The 20,348-nt window shown below is 36.5% G+C and overlaps 1 long non-coding RNA gene across 5 annotated transcripts in view; it reads left to right on the top strand.

The window, feature by feature from the left end:
• Nucleotides 1–15,927, top strand: part of LOC111933506 (uncharacterized) — a 271,070-nt gene extending 255,143 nt beyond the window's left edge. For all 5 annotated transcript variants that reach the window (XR_015286488.1, XR_015286487.1, XR_015286486.1 and 2 more), the window contains one exon: nt 14,004–15,927. This is a non-coding gene — a long non-coding RNA (uncharacterized LOC111933506). The remainder of the gene's footprint in view (nt 1–14,003) is intronic.
• Nucleotides 15,928–20,348: the final 4,421 nt, after the last annotated feature.

The raw sequence follows: 20,348 nt of genomic DNA, 5'->3' as shown, positions 1-20,348 counted from the left end.
GGTAACATTTAGCAATTCTGAAAATTGCAGTTGAATTTATTGCCATCATTAAGAACAGAACATTAATAAGAATTAAGAACTGTAACATTTTAATAACCAAGGCTTAAATTCCAATTGTTTTTTTGCTATTTGCTGTCCATTAATGCACAGCTAGGATAGACATTTTAATCATGTTTGGATACAATTAATCCCCAGTTTTTTTTTTTTTTGCTTGGGAAGTGGCAGTCACTTCTTGGCTCTCAGATTGTGCCAGCTGCAGGGAGGTGGACACCTGGGACCGAATTAAATTGTTGCCAATGCCTCAAGGAGACAGTTAGGTAAAAAGAGCTGCTGTGGAGAGAAGAGACAGGGATAGCAGCAGCCACAGAGACACATTGCAGAGACCATCAGTGGCACATCCAGGTCGACTGCCCTCCTGGCTCCTGCAGTCTTCTCTAAAGGACTGCTATAGTCAAAACCAATACACAGCTGTTTCCCCATCACACCTCCTACTACTCACCCAAATCTGAAATCAAACACAAGCTGACTCAAACTGTGTTTAGCTATTCCTGAATAATGTATTTATTTAGCAGCTGTTCAGCCTGAGAATGGTGAAGGTCAAAGAGTGGTACAGCTCTCTTGATAAGACAGTTTCCCCATCTTTTGTCTTTAGCAGTTTTCAGCAAGACTTTTTGTTTTCAGTGAACATCTGTGCATATCAATGGGTAAATACAGAAAAGTTCATTTTCCAAAACAGAGCCCTAATGTCCTGCATGGGGGTCAGTGTATCTTGAAATGCATGAATGTAATCTTTATAATGTTTATTTTAACCTGTCTAAAAATCATCAATTTTTTATTCTTTTGAAAGAATCAAGAGGGTCTGAGGTCTTCTCTTTTTCTGTTGGTTTTGTGTTTCTGGGACTGAACTGTTTAATTATCCCTAATTATATGATGAGCTACTTAGAAAATAAAAGGCACACAAAAAAATAGCTGGAAAAGAACAAAAATAGCCCTATAGTTAATTATGTTAAAAATACCAAACACTTGTCAGCATTCCATTAACATCTTAATGAGGGGGAAATAACCCTCATCTGTCTCAAAAAAAAAAAAAAAAAAAAAAGTTGCTTTAATAAAAAAAAAAATCCCAACCTAGTTTGTAAATTTTGCACCCTGAAACACAGATAATTTCTCCTCATTAAAATCCTACCAAATGGGTACCTAAGAGCTACCAAGTGTGAAGAGAACAGTGAGGTTTCTTCTCTGGTTGTTATTCAGCTAATGTCCTGGAGGAAGATTAATTAGACCACAAGACCTTGTATTAAAAGACTCATTAGAGCAATAGATCTGTACGGGAAGGGAAAGGAGGCTGGACAGGTATGATTTGTGGGGTGATTTCTCCCACATGGCATAGAAATTGCTCTCAGTCTGCATTCATTTTCTCATTTTAGTTTCTTCTTATTTCTGTGCTGAGGTTATATCCTGGGCCAGGCAGGTAAGAAGGATGAAGCCCAGGCTTGATCCCTCTTTTGATTGTGGAGGGTTGGTAAGCCATGCTGCTGGCAGCATGATAGGAAAATGCTTCTCCTGGGCTCTGGCAGGGAGTGACAGAACCAGGAGGAAAGCACTGTGGCTGGACTGGTCTAGCAAACAGCAATACCTGCACTAAGGATATAACAAGATTATAAGCTATTTTTATTCAGATATTGCAGTGCTGACATATTAGTCTTTTATTTCACAGTTCTTCAAGAAGGCTAACATTTCTCCTAACTCTTAAAATAGTATAAAAAAGCTACAGTAATTTCATTATACTGTCAGTGGTATATAACTAAGAAGCAGATGCTGGAAATTCAGCCAGGAAAAAGTAGAAAAAAACTCATTTTGAAAAGCTTAATGATTTACATCTGCTCTCTACATAGAAAAATAAATTTTGTACACCAAAAATGCTTTCCATTATATATATGTGTGTGTAAATATGTGTGTGTGTACTGACAATAATTAATTAATAGTTCTAAATATTCTTATTTCTCATGAAGAAAAGTTACTAGAGTTACTTCTGTCTTTGACCAATACTATCTGTAATTATCTGTCAGAGGAACAGATTTGCCTGTTTTAATCTGTAGCTGTCCTTTCCATGCTTTGAATAAAAAATTAAATCTTATATCAAAAGCATATTGATTTATGAATACCTACGAGCAAAAAAGCAAACACAAAAAACAAGGGAAAAATAAAAAAAACACCAACCTGTGGTCTTTATTCCTTTAGGTAGTTAAATGATCTCTTGGCAGTCTAAGCATGTCACTGAGCAAGACTGTTAGAGGGACTTCATCGTGGACCTTCTCTGTGCCTTCACATATGAACAGACTTTCTTAGGGATTTAATGCTGCAACTTCAACAATTCACCTGAATACCCCTTCCTCAACACTTTTTTATTTCACTTCTTGGGAAGTATGCTGTCCTGCTGCAAACATGTGACCTGTTAACTCGTCTTTGGCTGAAGTATTACAAGCTCAACATCGTAGCACCTGCTCTGCTATGCGCTGATGGATGAAGCAGAAAGGTGTGCTCTACCTTCTAGTTGCCATGCCTATTGAATATCAAATGAAAATAAGCTTCAGACTTGTTTGTAGAAGTTCTCTGCAGCCCTGAAGAACATCTGTTGATGATTCATATTTTATCATGCTTTGAAAACCAAACAAACCGGTGACATTTTTGAAAGATTTGGGGCCTGTGATATACTAAGTCTATACCCCGTATTCTCAGAGAGATTTCTGAGGCCCACATGCAAAACAGTGCATCTTACAGATGATGGAGACAGCAGTGACTGTATGCTATGGCCACTCAAACTCAGCAGTTAATGTATCACTGTGCAGGATGTTACAATTATTCCCAATACTATGTCATTAAAAATGACATCTACTAGCTTTCTATTTTTGACCACTCTAGCCATAGAAAGATCATTTTTTTCTTAAAAAAACAGTCTGAAAGTACATTATGAATAATACTCATCCATTAGCATCCAATAATTAATAATTATAATCCAATAATTAACACTTTGCTCTTTCTGCATATCTTTACAAGGACATTTTTTTTCTCCCCAACTTTTGAAGCACCCTACTGAGACAATCATAGTTACCATTTAGATGAGAAACAAACTAGGGTTTTATTACTTTACTTTTCCCAACAGATTGCATGATGGTAAATTGCAGCATATGGAAATACTTTTTTAAAAATACAGAGAGAGGCAGCTTTTATATTTTGATGAAAAGAACTAGCTAAATTTCCAAACGAAAGGCTTGTTTTATGCTGCAGCCTATTGCTTGTTCAACTGCTTGTGTTTGTTTCCAGCATTTGTAATGATACCATATACAGCCATAGCCAAACCATAAGATACACAAATTAAACTGGTAAATATCATGCTGAATTCAGAATGATAGTCACAGGCATTTATAATCTCCAGCAGCAAGTTTCTCAGGCTGCCAAATGTTTTTACTTTAAAATGAATGTCAAGGATTTATCTATATTTGTTCTCGAACACACTGCAGGAGTGCAGTGCATTCTTTATTTGTAAACTGTAGGAAATTTTTTCTGAGTAAATACATAAATTGGCACAGTCTATCTTAATGGAAAACTTATTATTTTAATTACTAGGGGTTGGTGTACCCTTTTGCTTTGGATTTTTTGAATTAGTAATTAATGACTTTATGACAAATAAATCCCCATTTATTTCTTTCATTTCAGGGAATTAAAATGAAGATAACTCATTTCAGAGAATTTTCAATATTACCCCGGGGTTATCAGGACAAACAGTACCATATGGGAATGGGGAGGCAGGATGCAGGTTTAGGAACAGCTGAAGCCAGAGAAAATTTAAATGTGAAATAATATACACAAACATTTCTGATTATTGGTATTAATGACTGTTTATCTTGCAAACTCTGTTGCCAAGAAGTAGAGGCCATCTTCACCAATAAACTTGATCAAAACAAGATTTAAAACTTGATCACTGGTGGATAAAAGAAGAAAAAAATTCCACAGCATGAGAATAAAACAAGCCTAGCTAGGAGATATGTCAAGCCCTGGATATTGTCACAAAGAAATTGTCTGGTTTTTCTTTACAGATATCAAAACTTCTTCAGCAGGCTTAGTTTTAGAGCCTTTCCTTTGCCATTGCCTGCCCCTACCCCAAGTAACATCAGATCATACTCCAACAGGACAGTTTTCCCTTTATTTGATGTTGATGTAACTGATCCTTGGATGGACTCAACTCATCACAGCTCTTTGGACTCAAAATTATTTTTGGTAGCTGGCAGTTATTCAGATTTGCTTCCTCTAGAGAGATGGAAAAGACAGTTCTAGTTTGTCAAATCCACTGCATTCCCATTAAATAGTACCCAAGCTTTAAATGTAAACAGAAAATTTCAGCGAGCAAACAGATACATTCTGGCTTGTAAACTGGAAAGCACATGTATGAAAGAGCAGCATTTAAGTAAAAGAGAAAATAAAACAAAAAAGAGCATAAGGTAAAAAAAAAATCTCAAAATCTACCTGAAATCAGTCAGCTTCAGATGCTGCTCAAGGTCTTAATGAGGTTTTTCTCAAATAAGTACTTAAGGAAACAATTAAAATATCCTGGCTTTGCAGTAGTTGGTGTTAAGATTTTATGATGTATGGACCACCATGAATTTTTCAGCAGATAAGCAGCTTTTTTTAAGCAAATTGAAAAGGGCTATGTTTTTAGTTACTTTTGCAGTCCCGTTAGGAATAGTTCATGCAAATTATTCACTAAAATGTTGCCTTTTAAAGTGGACTCCTGCCTTGGGTTTTCTGTTCCTTATTTGAACCTAAAGGTTTGCTTGTAGTGACTAGAGTGCAGCCATTTCTTAGTGTTTTAAAACTTTTCTCTTTTTGGGTGAATTTAGGTTTCTTTTATTTTGTTTTGTATTTTTATATGCACACACATACACACACACACACATATTTATAATACCATCTTGAGCTTCATTGTTGCTTTGTTTGGGTATTATATTTTTAATAATAACCTGAGGATCTTTGAAGCTCTGACCTTTTTACATGTTTTAACCTTTTTCATCTTCAAAAGTCATTTGAGTTTCAGCTCTTTATTTAACATTTGGAGGTCTTTTTAAACCACTGTTCTTTATTTCTTTTAAGTTTGGGGGAATGTTTTTTATTTTTTGACTTTTCTTTCTAACATTCTCTTTTAGAAGACTACACAAACATTACTCCTATATCCTGCTGGTTTTAGGAAGTTCCAAGTGTAAACAAAGGTTTTATTCTTATCCCTTGTAGTGATGGTGGCAATTTTCCACCAGCAGAATTTAATGCTAGACATCCGTTTTAGGCATTTTTCCCCTTTTCTTTATTCATACAATGATTTGAAACTTTGTTCTGCTGCTTCTCCAGCAGTGACATTGGAACATAAGCCCAAACCATGGCTTGTAGTTACATGGCTAATTTTTTTTCTCTGAGATGATAGAGAGTACTACATACCATTCAATTCAAAGAGAAGGAATAAGATCCTGATATCTTAAGCAGTTATCACCATGTATAAAGATGTGCCTGAAAGAAGGAATAGAAGGTAGAAAATGAGACAAACATTTCTGCAGACAGAACATGAGAAAGGACTTCTTTCTGTTCCTGAGAGCCTAATTTTCAAGTTAGTGTAGTACAAGAAATGACTGTGCTTATGTATCTTGTCCTGTCTATGTCCTTAATTTGTCATGACTCCAGCACTAAATTATAGAAGATGAGTATCTTCCATAAAGGCAAGAAATGTAGGCAGGGTACAGAAAAAGAAGGATTTAGCAAATGGCTGCTATAGAGTAATTGACTTATTAATGTTATAAACAGAAATCAAGAATTTGTGCTACCCTAAGTAAGTATGAGTGCAATATTTGGATCTTATTTTATAAGACAGTCTGTGAAATATTTTACTGCTGATATGTCTCAGGTACAGCATCCAAACAAGTGCTTTTTACCACATGGATCCCAATATCTGAGCTTCATGAATCTTCATTATGAGCTTTGTGGCAAAATTATGCTTCAGTAAAATCAACCAGTTATGCTAAAAAGTCTATATTCAGACACTACCTTGGTACTACAGTGATTTTTGCCTGATTCAGAGACTGATTTTTCTCTGATGGATTTTTGGAACATGTGTCCTACACATTGCATAAATTCACATATCCCTTGCAATGATGCATTAATTCCCAAAATTATTTGTAAGGACAGTGTAGTGGTTTATGTTCAGAAGTTTGTGTTTCGTGGCCAAGGCACCAGCACAGAGAGATAATATTTAATGCATTGGTTGTTCATCTTCTATCTGCAGGTTTTTTTGCCTGGCCTCCAAACTCAGATGCTCCAAATTTGCAGGAAGTTAATCTGCATGGACAGGCTGCCTTGAGTCATCAGGGTGCATGGGGTGAGGCAAACTACAATTCTGAATGCATCAATAATATGATACACCCTACCAGTCAAATTTGCATTGATTTGGGGAAAAAAAAATGTAATTAGATCAACTGCAATATCCTCTAGTTATCAACAGTGTAAGTTTGATGGGGATCTGCTCTGATTTAAACACTCAGGCCTGCTGGTCAGGAAATATGATAATTTTTTATTTTTACAGGAAACATTCCTCATACCATAATTCTGTGATTTTTAAAAAATATTTTATGAAGAATATGACAGAAAAAATGTATTAAGGTTGCACAACAATTAAGTTATATATTTTATGTAGCTGAAAATATCTAGATAAGGGAAAAAGTGTTTATTTTTTCCATGTGAATATTCATAGGATTTTTCAATTTAGTACCTACTTAATCAAAGACAAATTAGACCCTGTATGACCCTAATTACTGGGCTACTACAGCTACCAGAGTGTCTAGATTCAAACATCTTGAATTAATCAGTCTTTACACAGTGCATATTTGAGCAGATTTCCTTAACATGACTGTATTTTTCAGTGAAATGAATCAGCTGCTCAGGTTCAGTGTAGAGAACAAAAGGGTAGAATGACACCTCCCAGACACTGAGTCATGCTAGTTCTTGAGTGGTTTGCTGTGTGGTGTTTCTAAATGAATCCTGAGGACATGGTGACTACCCCCAAGTACTCCTGTGTATGATTGAAAAAGGCACCTGGATTTTATACAATTACAAGCATATTCAGCAAGGCAGCTCCTGGCCTCGGGATACAGGGATGGCTTGCAACCCATCACATTAGGTGCAGCTGCCTTTTCTAATGTCCTCATGGATGATTTTGCATTTAGGAACCAAGAAAGAAGACTGGATATGGGTTTTTTTAACTTTTTTTTTCCCAAAGTACAAAAGAATTTAGATATTTTTCTTGTAAAAAGGACACACTTAGAAATTAATCTACATCCAGAATCTTTCTTCCAAGTAAATGAAAAATCGAGTTAAGACAATGAAAAGCACATCCAATTAAGATCAAATGGAGATGAAATCTTTTTAGTAATCACAAGTGTCATCAAATATGCACTACTCTGCCTCCAACTGATAACAAGACACCTTTTCTAAATTATGCTCTCCTAGTAGAAGTGCCTTGAATAGTCATGTATTATGCATTTAGTATTTGTGACAAAAAACTTCTGTGTATCTCTAATTGAAATGCATGTCTATACAGCATGATTTTTGCTATTAAACTAAAACAGGGAGGCAATTCAGAACTTTTTAGTTTATAGATGTGAAAAATGGTGGAAAAATGGGCCTGTTCCCACCCAGTAAGTCAATGACAGTGGTGACACATCTCTATTATGAAGTGGGAGGCAGGTCAGGAACCCATGCTTTCCATGACAACTGTCCACTCTGGAAATGCCTGCCCAGACTCAGGATGCTGTTGAGCTTTGTGCACTGCACTGCAGCTTTGGGCTCTACTTGGGCCTGCAGCATTGTGTCTGTGCAATCTCTGGCTCCTGGGGCACCACAAACACCACATTTTGTAAGAGATCAGTTAGGGAAAAGTAAGTAGCATCTACTCACAACATTCCAACAATGTGAAGAAATAGTATAATCATACCTTTTTTTCTTTTTTTTTTTTTTTCTAATACAATGCAGTAATTCAAAGGAGATATCAGTTGGTTATCGTCTGTTGTGAGTACTGGACTGAGATGTGGGAAAGATCAGAAGTCCATCTCTCTGTCTATTTAAGTCTATGAAAATATTACAGTTCTCTCAAATAAAAAGGTTTCTCCTCCTTCCTCCCTTTGACATGATGAGGAGAACCCAGATCATTGCTAGTATTTCAGTTTTAGAACTCATCTGATTTATAACAAATTCTTTCATGTAGATAACCAAGGTGCAAGGATGCTTTAGGAAGGAATTCATTTTAATATTTTAGTCTTACCTGAAAGCATGTATTTCCACCTCTGTCTCTCAAATACTGTACATCAGATTCTGGAATGGAAGCTGTCAGCCCCTGCCATGCATGTGGATAGACTCCTCGAGATATCACATATTTATTGATTCTGCAAAAGACATTAGCACAAGAAAGAAAAAACCCTGCCATTTCTTTTTTACTCCATTCTTCTGAGAGGAGGTGCACACAAGTTCTGCTTTTACCTGCTTTTAGTTGCCAAGTAGCAGAAATGTGGGTTGATGACAGTGTCCTGGGCTACTTGGGTCACTGACATAGATTGAAAGGTGCTTCTCATTTTCTCAAGTTTAAATACTTTGTGGTAATCAATCCTTGTTTTCTCAGTTGCCAGTAACCCATTGCTTCTTCACTTTTGGGACCAAAATCAACAGGGAAGAGAACAGTTCAAAGCAGATGGAACTGGGCCAATGGGCATAATCAGAAAGTCAAGATATGGACTGAAAAGTCTGCATAACAGCATAGACTACAGTGCATGAATTAATTACCTGACAGATACATTTATTTTTCTTTTGGAAAGAATTTCTTAGAGCATTTATAATGCCACAGAATACCATCAATCTAGTCCATTAACAGGACTGAAAGACCATCAATTTTATTCTTTTTCCATGGTGGAAAAGTTCAGTCACACTCTCTTAACAATTTGAGAAGCTGGGTTAAATATAAAATCTGATATTATTCACAAAATTGTGGTGATAAAAGGGACATCCCGATCAAAGGAGTAAGAAGAATGAAAATCAAGTAATGGTAAACCCATTGTAGAAGATAAACTGAAAAGGTTTGCTATTATGAAGAAATTCTATTTGTTTTCTTCTAATTCTGCTTATTCAGAACTTGCATCTGTTATTAATTCAGACTGACAGATATTTCATTTTGTTTTGCATTTCTTTGGATCTTTAAAATGTACAAAAGACCACAAAATTTTCTATGTTGCTTTCAAAAGCCTCAATTAATCCTCTTGCAATTCCTTGAAAATATGACAAGGAAAAATATTTGTGTATATTTGGTTTCTGTTCTGACTTAATAACAAATGACATGTTTAATGGTGATTGATGACATTTAGCAGTTCTCATCCACTAGTCACCAAATCCTTAGCTAGCTAGTAACCATTGAGATATGTGTGTCAAGAAAGCCTCATATTTCACTTTCTAGAATAAAAACGTCACAGAAGACAATCCCCAGGCTATTTATAGAATCAATATTTCACAGTAAGGTTTATATTAGTGACTGTTTTCCTGTGAGAATTGTCAGGAGAAGTTGAGAGAAAATACACTGCACCATAAAGAGGTGCTGGGGAGAAAACCAGGGAGTTGGAAGGGGTGCACAGTGCAGACACAGGTGGTAGGGAAAGCAGTGCCCTGCCATAGCTGCAGATGACCCAGGCACATCAGTGTTTATGTGCTCAGGGAAATACCTTATCCTTGATTACCAAAATGGATCAAAAACTGAAGTCAGCATCAGCTATTTTTGTGTAGACGAGGAGTAGAGAGAAGAACATGCTACTCCAGAGGTTTTAATTTACATCAAATTACAAGTCTGAGAGATAGCAGACCAACTAAAAGGCAGGCAAAGTGCTAGAAGGCTGGCATAAACAGCTTTAAATTACACTTCTCCACTGCATGAGTAGAAACTACTTTTCTGAGTGGGCTGCTTTCAGCCCAAAGCCAGGTTTAGCCCCTATCAGAGCATCACTGGAAGTCTGCTGAGAACACCCAGAAGAAACTGGTGAAGGGTTTACAGAGCAAGATTACAAGTTGTATGAGGAGCAGCTGAAGGAGCTGGGGTTATTTAATCTTATATAAAGGTTATTTAACCTTTTCCTTAAAAAAGGAGGATCAAGGTGTTATCACCCTCTACAACTTCCTGAAAGGAGAGTGTAGCCAGGTGGGGGTCAGTCTCCTCTCCCAAGTAACAAGTGATAGGATGAAGGAACAACCTCAACAGGCTCCAGGAGATATATATCAAGAAAAAAAAAATTATTAATGAAAAATGGTTGTTAAGCACTAGAACAGGCTGCCCAGAGAAGTGGAGGAGCCACCATCCCTGGAGGTGTTTAGAAGATGTGTGCATATAACACATAGGAACATGGTTTAGTGGTGGTCTTGGCAGAACTTTGTTAATGGCTGGACTTGATGACCTTACAGGTCTTTCCCAATGTAAACAATTCTAAGAGACTTTAAATATTCATTTTCCCTCTCTGCTTTTGTTCCTGTAGCTTTTGAAGGCTTGGGGATTTTTTCCTGAGTTTGCACTTGTCACCAATATGCACAGCTGTCTGCACAGGCAGGTTTAGGCTGCTCTGTGCAGCTGCAAGTGCTTTTCCCTCGTAGACCATCAGTGGCCAGTGACTCCTGCCAGCTCTGTGCTAGCAGTACACCAGGATCAATCCTTTCTTACTAGTGTAGGGGTGTAAAAAGGCAATACAGAAACTGGGGATATACCTGTAGTTTGCTCTAGACAAATGAGGAAACTAAAGACAGTACATAAGCCTGAGTGGCAGACCTTGATATGTGCAGCAGAAGTTGAATTGCTTATGGCAAGTGAATTTTCAAAGGACCTGATTGTATGTGACAACAGCAAGGGGAAGGACAAACAAGTTTGCTCATCTGTGTCCAAACTCAGGGTAAGGCATATATGGGCTGCTGAAAACTGTGTTATTTCTGGTGTTCTCGGATCAGAAGCTGATGCAAACTGACAATCATTGAGTTTTCCTGTAAGGGTTCATATCACCAGTGATTTTAGTCAGCTTAAGTGAGCTCTTCTTCCTACATTTACATCACTGTCTTCTGTCTTACTTAGAAAGCACTGGCACACAAATTAAAGAGGTGGGTTTATTAACAATACTTACCACTAAAGCTTTTGTAGGAAACTTATACGAGCACAATGTGGAAAGTGACCTGCTGCTCTCAGAATATTGGATGATGCAGCCACTAATTGGCCTCTTAATGAAGGCAATTAATATGTTTATAATTATGGGAAGCAGAATAGGTAACACTGCAGCACAGTGTTACTCTGGCAGTAACACTGTGCTGCAGGTGTGCTGTACAATTGTCCCCACAGCCCTGACCTGGCAGACACTCCAGCCAGTATGTGAAGGTAAAATCAGTGTGTGCACTGGTACATAGGTACATACTGTGTTCCTTGAAAAAACAAGGCAGAGGATGGAGGAAAGAAAGCAGTAGTTCATCTGAACTGAAGAGACATCTGGACTGTGGGGAAAAGTACAGCAAAGCACACCTACTCCAGCTTGGAGCCAGAGCTGAGGTTGCCAGTCCATAACGTGTCATGCACACCTCAGTCACTTCAGCAGAAAAACAGGGAAAGCAGTAAGTCACAGTAACTGCAGTAAGAAAACTGAACTAGAGATGCTGAGAAACCTCATGCATCAATCAAAAGAGGTGATGAAGACAAATGTAAACTAATATATTCCTTTTTTTGAGAATAGCTTCTTCTTCTGTACTATCAGACCTTTCACTGAAATACTTATCAGTGACCAAGAACTCTAAATAACAAATCCTATCCTAACCAGGTAAAACAATTTTAAGAAGTCATTCACTGTTCTGTGGTTCTGGAGATCACCACATCATTTAATATCTCTGAAGATAAAGAGGGTAAGGAGTAGATAAGGTCCAAGTTTGTGTGTTGTTTCTTCATGGCTCACAGAGGAGGATGCAATATTTCACAGTTACCATCCTCAATTCAGTCAGTGCTGCTTCTAGGGAAGAGATTTTTGTGACTGAAACAATGGCTGTTCAGAGCCTGTAGATCAAGTGGCTCAAAAAGGAATCAAGAATAACCTATTAAAATACAGGACTGAAATCTGCATTTATATCAGAAAAGATGGGAAGAGAACTGCTCAAAACTCTTGTACAAAACTTGGCAGAATAAAAAGTGTTTAGCTGTCAAATAGGTGCAAAATTCAGCTTCACAAGATTGAGGGGACATTTAAATTTGTTTTCTCTTTTCACTTTTATAGCAAATTATATCTGAAGAAAGTAAATTCAGCTCCTTACATAGGAAATTAATGTATTTTGATGCCCTAAAAGGTAATGAGCATAGATGAGAACTAAATTCAAAGACATCTCTCAGCCTCATATGACAGTAAGCTTCAAGCATTGTTGACCATGACCAAATGCAGCCTTCTTAGTTATCACAGATTTTATTTGCTGGCTGAATTTCACAGAACTTAACATTGGAAATTTTTATGTGGGAAAGCAGACATCTCAGCCAGACAGGTAAAGATGTAATTACATACTTGCACATGCTTATCTGGGGTTTGGCATGTACAAACCAATGCACTCAACAGATTTCACAGTACAGTGGCTAGAACAGCCTTCTAAAACTTCTGTCCTACATTTGGTTGTTGTGGAAAATTAGAGAAAACAACAGCAAAGACATCCTAAAGTGAGAGGGTAAAATTTAAACGTTTACTTAGCCATTCAGTGACCAATCTTATAATACATGTTCAACCCTACCAAAGGCAATTTGCCACTACTGAAATTTTTGTTATTTGAAATTAAATGGTAATTTATTCTTCTCATTCTTGTGTAATTCAATATGTATGCTGAGACTTCATCTAAAGATGTTAGTCCAATAATATTTTGATGATAATGACATTGAAAATTTGCTTATTCCTTGTCTTAAAACAGAAGTGTGCACACAGAAAAGTAGGCATGTATTTCACACTAGAACAAAAAAATCCTTTTTATTGAATGTGAATTGTTGTTGAAAAAAGATAGAAAGCCACATATGAGATAAAATTATGTAAATATCAATAGAAAACCTTATCAGAAAAGTTGAGTTGTTCATTAAATGTCAGAAAAAAATTAACACAATCACTGTTTTGCCTTATTACAGAAACACATGTAGTTTACCACAGGAATGAAATAAGATGTCCTTTCTTGGGGGATTTCACGCTAATTTCCATGGACATGATCAATTGAAGCAAGGTATTATGCAGTTCCTAAAATAGGTTCAGGTTTTTGTAAGTTCTTCTAGCAATATTATCTGAAAGCAGAACAAAAGAATAATGAGCGTGAATTCCTTTTTTATTTACTGCAAAAAAAGGAAATAAACTTTTTAACTTGAAAGAGGAAAAAAGTGAAATTATAATGGATAACATGCCAAAAACCCCAACTACTCTTATAGTAAACTTGGCTTTCAGGACTTGTAGGTATTATTGGTAATAGTAAGCAGTTTTTCCACATGGATCTAAGAGATTACATCATTATTTTAAGCACTCCTTAAAATTGCTTCCTTATTCTATTTTATTTTTAGTGTAGGCAAATAAACAACATTAGGAGACATTAATCTACTAGCAGCTCCTGCAGCCACAGGATATCATGGGTTTTTTGAAATCATCCAAAATCTCCTGCCCCACTTCTGACCCCTTTTGACTCTCCATGTCTGGAATGATTGTTGCATCTCAGGTGTGATGTCTCTTTGTCCCTGGGGAATCCTTTACTGAGCTCTCTTGAAATGTTATCCTTTAAGTCTGCAGTGTTACTCTGTCCATGTGTCTTTTTCTTTTTGTGTCCTCTTTCATATGACCTGTTTTTCCTAATTCTGGTACCTCCTTATGTTTACCTCATTTAACATCTGTTTTCTTTTTCATATTCAGGTCAAACTGAGAATTCTGCTGTGTCTGCTGAGATTCAGGTTCTATGCATGGGCTTCCCATTGCCCCAGCTGCTTAACTGAAGTCTTTTCAAGAGGTGAAATTTCAGGTGTGGACACCTTGTTGGACTAATTCCTCCTGATTTTAAAGGGACTAAGGGTTCCTCCATAGGCTGTGGGAACTGAGCATCAGGCACCTACAACAAACATGAACTACAAAAGTCATGGAAACATTTAATTTTCCTTCTTTGAGCTTTTCCTTGTGTGCTAGTGGCACGGTCAGTTGGAAGTACAGTAGTCACAGTGGTGAACAAAAGCTGTATATTATTCTGAATGGATAGGTGTTCTGCCTTGAAGCATAGTCCTGCCTGGATAGAAGCCTGTGTCCAACATGCTTCTGGCAAGTGTTACCAGATCAGTTCACTGCACTGTCCTTCCTCCCAGTGTGTGATCTGGACATTCAAGGAAGAAAATTTCTCTCAGCAGCCACAGACTAAATCAAGACTTACCAAAGAGAGGTCTCATTTAAGATCTATTTAGAGATGGTGAGTAAGTCTTAATGTTTTGCAGACCATTTACTGGACTTTAACAGGGCCATGAACATCACCCTGAAGTGATGGTTTGGCAATGGGTTAAGTCTGGCTTTAGAACTCATTGCATCAGATCAAAAAATCTGAGTTGAAATATTCACCTGTCATCTCACTATGACAGTCCAAATGCAATAAAAAATGCTAATGTTCTGTCAGACTTCTTGTGAGATCTGGCACATCTCTCCCTAACATCCTAACCTGAACATTTTTTTGTGTAAAGAATTTCTTTAAAACTTGAAAGTCAAGATAATTTAATGTGCTACCACCCTAAAGAACCTTCATCTGTACTTTTCTTAACTGATCCTTGGAAGTTTTCCTTCAGATAATACAAAACTCAGATTTAAACCCAAATGGCTCATTTACAGCTGAGTTCTACATTAAAACCTTCCTCTTTGCTCTAGCACTTGTGCATGTTTCTTTCATGGTACTATTTGAAAAATAGAGCAGAATAAAGCATTCTGCAATGGATCAAGTTATTTTATTGACCAATGTGGAACAGCAAAACCCTCTGAAAGTGACAAAGAAGAATTTGTGAAAATGTTAAATCTTGATAGCACTCTGCCTTTTACACTTCATATCATCAGCTTAATGGATATGGCTTTTGCAGATAAATTTTCCCAAGGAAATAATTAGCACCTTTTGCTCAAAGGTTTGCTTTTTAAAGGTGGTCACCACATTTGTCCTCAAACATTACAGAGGTTTCTCACTATCTACCCACTTGATTGTTTTTTCTTGTTTTCTGAAACCTCAATGCATGTATATACTGTGTAGAAATATGGCCTTCTCTAGGAGAGAAGAAACATTTGTGTACTAGTATTTTTTTCAACAGAGTGTTTGCCTTTCAAATTTCAGCATATAGTTAATGCAAAAAAACAGAAGTTAAAAAGTTTATCAGATCCTTAATCAGCATCCCATAAGAATCAGACCTTCCTCATGGTCTGATCTGCTTTCATATTAACTCCCACTAATATTAAAAATTAAACCAAATAGTTATTCAGAGGATTGCTCAGGAGCAAATTATGATTTATTGTATTAAAAAATCAAGCCCAGTGAGTAGAGGAGAACTCAGCTAGACAATTACTTTACTGTCAATTTTGTATTTTGTAAATGCTGGTGATTAATATTTATGTTTTAATATCTATGTTTTCAGAAGTACCCTGTGCTGGTTTTGCATTAATTGATTTTTAGTAAGGAGGAAAGAAACCAACCATGGAAATGGGTTTAGGTTTGTGAACCTAAACCACTACAGACCCTTTCTACATTCAGGACAGGTCATAGAGGTGGTATTTAACTCATTAGGATGTCACAGAATAAAATGAAGTTGATCACCTTATTCCAGAGCATAGTGCATATTTGTTTAATTTGATGTCCACTATTCCATTTGGTATGACTGACTGGCATTTCATCAGGAAAGATTAAAGACTTCACTGGATTTATTAGAAACAGGCTTGCATTTCATTGCCAAAACCATGGATAGTTGCACAAACACTAACATGATTCATGGTTGCTGAAATGTAATTTATACACATCTTTCATTTACTCTTAGTCAGCAGCACCACTCATGTTCAAGAAACTGTCATCACATGAATGTTGAGGAGTGAAGGTTTTCCAAAACTGCTGCTCAAGCATCCAACTCATGATCAAATAGCAAAGCTGAGGAGAAAATAATGGTAAAAGAGGGAAAAAATAAATCCTGAAATCAAAAATGTAAACTATGAATTTCAGGTCAAAGTAAAAGAATTTAGTAATTTCAAAGCATTGTCTTTTGATTCAATTTAACTCAGCACAAATTATGTTTCTTTAAAATGTTATTTCTTATGAAAAAATGAACTCTCAGTTTTGAGAGATCAAGATCTGCTACTCTGAACTTTCCACAAATCTTTATTTTTAGTATTTAGAACTGACAAAAAATTGGCCCTTTTCTTAAAAAAATCTTTTGGTTGTATTATGAAGAAAGCTTTTTTTTTCCTGTGCGCAAAAATTAAGATTCTTTGCTTTTAGAAACACCAGGGCCTGGGGTAAAAATCAGCCCATGCATTGTGAATCTAAATGATAAGCAAGTGAATTTCAAGCCCCTTCTGTTTCAAACCTCAGGTCTTTTAGGACAGAGCAACAGAAGAGTACTGATAGAGAGGGGAGTTATCTAGAAAACAGTTGGCATACTTCTGTTACACAAATACACCTGGAACAAAGCTCTTTTTTCCCCTCTACTTCTTCTTCTGTAGAGTTTCTTCATCACTGTAATATAAATGATGACACTTTAAATAGCTCCTCATTCTTGACTGAGAAACCCTTTGGCGTTACACCTCTGTTATCCTCCCACAGCAATTGTGAGGCTGGAATGATGGATAGCCATTAATGATGGATGGCTTGATGATTCATGATTTTCACTGCTGACATTAAAGAGGAATCACTCTAGGTGGGTTTACCATTGGCCAGCTTTTACACATGGGCTTGGAGCTGAAGCAATATAGAAGCTATAATTGGCAGTGCAGGAGAGTTGTTAAGTGTTTTTCACACTGATTCCTGCCCTGGAGAAGTTCCAGCACTTTTTTTATTGCCTTGCCCCAGTGTGGGTGCATGCAAATACAGGTGATGTGCCATCTCAGGATTTGCTCATTGTAAGTCAAAATGGTGTGATCTGTAAGTTCACAGAGACTACAGTTTATAACATAAATGTCCACTGTATCCTAAATCAGTCACATGAGAAAATGCCATAGAAATATACTCCCCCAATAATGATGAATCATGTTAAATTCAGTTGTATGATTAGGAAGTACTTTCAGTATTTCAATAAATCAATATGTTCTTTTTGTCACCAAATCTCAAAATGCAGACAAATGACATTTGACACTGATTATTTTGTGTTTTAATAACCATGAAATGACTTGTTGATAGAAACAAAGAATATCACATCTGCTGGTGAAAGCAAGAGTAGAAGGACATTTCTAATTTTCCAGTGTTGAACTCTGAGCCAAGAAATTATCCATCTCTCTGAAACAGTTTACTGTACACATGGCAGAAGTTATGCATCTTGCATTCTAACTGGAGCCTCAAAAACTTGGGACTGTTAGTGTATTTATAGAATTAATTGACAGGAGATGAATTGCTACCATTAACAGCATGACTGACTAAGACTGACTGTGACAAAAATCATTCTCATTCTTCCTTTTCAATCTAAAAGTTATTCTTTTCTCTTGAGTGGAGCTGAATTCACCCTATTTGACCGAATATTAAATAAGTGGCAGAAAATAAGCTGCGTATAATCTTTAGAACTTATATTAATGCAAAGTGAATAATGAAAGTGCATATTCTTTACAGTGAAGACAGAAGAATTCTGTCAGTTTTAGGCTTTCACTGAAAAAAGCCCTAAATACCAGGAAAAGGCATCTAAAAACATTAGGGTATTCTGAATATGACATTTACCAACTTTAGGGTACTTGTAATGACATGCTTTATGCATGTCTGAAATATATGACACTTTTAATGCATCCTTGTAGAGAAAGTACCTGACATAACCAACTTTTAGATGAGAATTTACCTTATAAAAGCAATTTTTTCTTCCAGAAGGCAGCAGTAACTTACTTAGAACTCTTCTAATGAAGAGTAACGTTAAAAAGATGATTATGAACAGTGATGTGCCTTGATTTAAAAAAGAATATAAACCATTCTTCAGTCAATTACTATCCAAGAATTAGCATCTGAATGTTCAAAAAACACATAAATTGCCTTCACTAAGTCTCTAGACTTTCCTCAGGACACACTGGATGTCAGAAGACTAATGAAAACATTAATACAATTTAGAGCTGTAGTACTTTCCGACTGCTATTGGTTATTAATGATCTCACTTTGCTTTCACAGTTAATGAAATGCTTGGTTTTGAATCAGACCTTATGTTGTCAGATCTATGTCATTCATCTTATTTTCCAGTGTGTGTTAACTGCATATGATGTGCTTTATATTTTTGTTTGGGGATTTTTTCCCTCTTTAACCACATTGGATATAGTCTAAGCAGTTTAAGGTATGCCTCTTTTTATGCCAGAAGTACAGACTTATGGATAAGGCTGTCACCTCAGTAGTTGTTTAATGCATATCACAGCCCTTCAGGTTCCTCCTTGGAACTGTAAGTACAGCAGTTTAAAACAGTCAAATTTGCTTTTGTGTTGCCTTTAATCTTCCTTACTCTTGTTCCTTCCAAAATGGACAATATAAATAAACTGAGGAAGATGCAGCAGATTTTGAGGGTAGTACAAGAGCCTCAAGTTCAGAATTAGAACTGAAGTATCCCTGGGTGGCCTTTCAGCTCCTTAAGGTGCATTTCAGTCATGTCTCAAAACAGCTGCAGGGCTAGACACATTGATGTAAAACTTGCAATTGTAAAGTATGGTTATAAAATATTCACAGGCTTTCCAGATCCCATTCTCATGAGAATATCCACAATACAGGCAACATCATGTCTCTTTCTGCATAGCACAGCCTGCCAGAGACAGCAGATTTTGAAAGAGTATTCTTAGTGATCAGTGATTACTCTGGCTGTTTTCCATAGACCCTGCTCTGCAGAAGTCATTTTCATTGGCCAGAGGAAGCCTAGAGTAGATTTGATCCCTTATTCTCCTTCTAACTTTTGTCAGAGTAGATACCATCATTTTACCCTGGACTTACTTCAGCTCACTCCTTACCTTTCTACCCTCTCTACATCTCTAATAGCAAAATAATGTTCCCTAACCCTGAAACTGAATGGTGGAGCACAGCTCAATTCAGGCTGGTGGGACTTCTTCCAGCAAATAGATTGGCTTCATCCATACCCTGTGGTGACCCTCCCACCATTGTCTCTCTGACTATGTCCCTGAACTGAGAATATGATGCTTGACTCAAGCCAGGTAACCTGCAAATATTTAAAAGCTGAAGTTCATCATAAAATAATGCTTGTGCCTGAGCTCAGTGAGTTTCTTTGTGAAGATGCAGCCAGTAATTGCCCGAGCACCAAATTCAATTTACCAGTAAAAAGAGAAATCAGAACAACTGCATGTGTCTTGCAAACACCCATGAAACCTTATTTGTGAGAAAAAAAGATTAGCCACTGCAGTGATAGCTTTTTGAGAATCATTGTTTTAGAATCCAGTAGGAACTGCAGGGTTTCTATTACTGATACATTAAATAAAGCAGAAACACACAAAAACTAAAGAGTCCCTCATTCTAATGGTACACAAATATCTAACCATGAAGAAACTGCACATGAAATAATTCCAGTTAGCACATTAAAGTGAGAGAGATAGCAAAGATCTACAAATATTTACTCATTTAATAATCCAAATATAATCAATATTGATTGGGAAAGTTGGTTGATTTAAAAGACAGCTCTCACTGAAGAAAATTACTTTCTAAAATTTTTTGCTACATCTGCTTCTAAAAAAAACCAAAACTGACTTGTTTTATAAATAAAATGTTCTATAGGTCTCTGATGAACAAGGTCCATACTAGTGGGGCTTCTAGTATAACATTATTTTGGTGGTGCCAAAGAGTTATTAGAACACATTAAACTTAATGTGTCCATTAGAACACAATAAACTTTCCCTATCAGTACTAATGTTTGCAAATATATGCTGTTTGGAATTGGTCATCAGTTCCCAATTAATGGATAGGAAAGACAAGATGCTTGTTTTGATTAACACCATAGTAAGTAATACAGTTTTATTCTGGGTGAATATTTAGTAATAAAGTTACCTCCTATTGTCTGCTCAACCTCTGTTTCCTCCTGC

The sequence above is a fragment of the Cyanistes caeruleus genome, chromosome 4, assembly GCF_971803275.1.
Source record: "Cyanistes caeruleus chromosome 4, bCyaCae1.hap1.1, whole genome shotgun sequence".
NCBI lineage: Eukaryota > Metazoa > Chordata > Aves > Passeriformes > Paridae > Cyanistes > Cyanistes caeruleus.
Note: the sequence above shows the minus strand (reverse complement) of the source record. Positions and strands in the feature narration are given on the sequence as shown.